This window comes from Arachis hypogaea, chromosome 20 (genome assembly GCF_003086295.3).
Source record: "Arachis hypogaea cultivar Tifrunner chromosome 20, arahy.Tifrunner.gnm2.J5K5, whole genome shotgun sequence".
NCBI lineage: Eukaryota > Viridiplantae > Streptophyta > Magnoliopsida > Fabales > Fabaceae > Arachis > Arachis hypogaea.
In genome coordinates this window covers 37908923-37911095 of record NC_092055.1, presented here as the reverse complement: position 1 = coordinate 37911095, position 2173 = coordinate 37908923, and positions in this window count along the sequence as shown.

Genomic DNA, 2173 nt, shown 5'->3' with positions numbered 1-2173 from the left:
AGTTATGCTACGATTTAGGAATTGCACGATCGGCAAAATTCCTTCCGGCAAGTGCACCGGTTATCGTCAAGTAAAAACTCACAATAGAGTGAGGTCGAATCCCACAAGGATTGGTTGAGTGAGCAATTCGGATTAGAAGTGTGTTCTAGTTGAGCGGAATCAAGATTGAGATGAGAATTGCGGAATGTAAAATTGGCGGGAAAAGTAAATGACAAGAAATTGAAATGGCGGAATCTTAAATGCAATGAATTAAAGAGCAGAAACTAAATTGCTGAAATTAAAAGGAATGGGGTGGTTGCATGAATTGAGTTGCAGAATGTAAAGAGAAGATGGAAATCAGAAATGGGGGATTCATTGGGTTATAGGAGATATTGAGATCTCCGAATCAAAACACGTTTATCTCTTCCTCAAGCAATGCGTTCATTGAATTTTGCTTGGCAATCTTATATGATTGGATCCCAATCCCTTGGCTCACCAATTCTCTCTAAAAACAAACAAATTCCCAATCCCTTGGTTTAAATGTTCATAAGAAGAGATGATGCTTGATCACTGATTATACCACACAGTTTCATGAACCACAATTTGGTAGGATTACATGTCACAATATCCATCCAAACCCCAATCCAATTCACTGTGAGAAAGCTTCTCTAGCATGAATCCTCCATTCCTTTCCCAAGGTTCCGAAGGATTCCAAGTATGGGTAGTTTCTTTCCCAAGACAACTACTCAATGGAATTAGATCGAGAAGCTTCTAACAAAATTCAAGAGAAAAGATTGAAGAGAAATAAACTATTATTGATTCATTGAATTACAATAGAGCTCCCTAACCCAATGAAAGAGGGTTTAGTGAATCATAGCTCTGAATTCAATTACAAAGAAAAGGAAAACTAGCTAAAAGTGAAAGTAAAAGTCCCCTCTAACTTAACTTCTATCCTATTTATACACTTTCTATATTGAGCTTCAGTTGTGCTTCTTGGGCTTTGAGGCCTCTCCTTGCTTTCCTTTTGCCTTGGGTTTATGATCCATAATCTTGATGAGGCTGTTGATCCAAATTCTGTAACATTCATTGAGCCAACTTAGTGATAATCAAATAATGACACATGACTCAATAAATTGAGATTTCAAACTCATGAATCCTTCAGGCCCAATCCCATAAACCATGATATTCAATTGGGTTTCATACTAGAGTAAGTTTAAGTTATTGTTTGTGCTCAAAGAGTAACTTAAACCGCAAGATTATTGGCCCAGAAACCTTTTTCCAAGAGTGGCGTTTAAGTTGCAGTTTAAGCTTAAACTGCAGCTTAAACGCCAGATACTTCCAGTGAGGCCTTTTGTAGAAGCACGTTTAAGCTTCAGTTTAAGGTTAAACTGAAGCTTAAACGTGGAAATGGAAGAAGGTGGCCCTGGAGAGTCATGTAGTCGAACACGTTTAAGCTTCAGTTAAGGTTAAACTGAAGCTTAAACGTGGAAATAGGAAGGGCAGCCCTGGAGGTCGAACACGTTTAACCTCCAGTTTAAGGTTAAACTGGAGGTTAAACGTGGAAAAGGGTGGAGGCATACTGGAGGTCGAACACGTTTAACCTCCAGTTTGAGGTCAAACTGGAGGTTAAACGTGGAAGCTTAGAATGGTAGTCCTGGAGGTGTCGAACACGTTTAACCTCCAGTTTGAGGTCAAACTGGAGGTTAAACGTGGAAATGGAGAGAGCAACCCTGGAGGAGAAAAGCTGTCGAACACGTTTAAGCTCCAGTTTGAGGTCAAACTGGAGCTTAAACGTGGAATGGCTCCCTGGTACTCTTCCTACTTCTGGCGTTTAACCTCCAGTTTGAGGTCAAACTGGAGGTTAAACGTGGAACTCCTTCCTGAGTGGCATTATCATTCTGGCGTTTAACTCCAGTTTGAGGTCAAACTGGAGGTTAAACGTGGAATGCTTCTTTAGTGAGCTTTTCATTCTGGCGTTTAACCTCCAGTTTAAGGTCAAACTTCAATTCCAGCATTTCTTATCCTTCATGATTTTGACGTTTAAGCTCCAGTTTAGGCTTAAACTGGAACTTAAACTCCACATGTGATATTCAGGCTTCCTTTATTGATTTTGTTGCTTCCTTGCTTAGCCTCTTCTTCCCTGAAATCATCCAAACAATTGCATCAAAGTCTTGCAAATTTCATGAGAAATCTT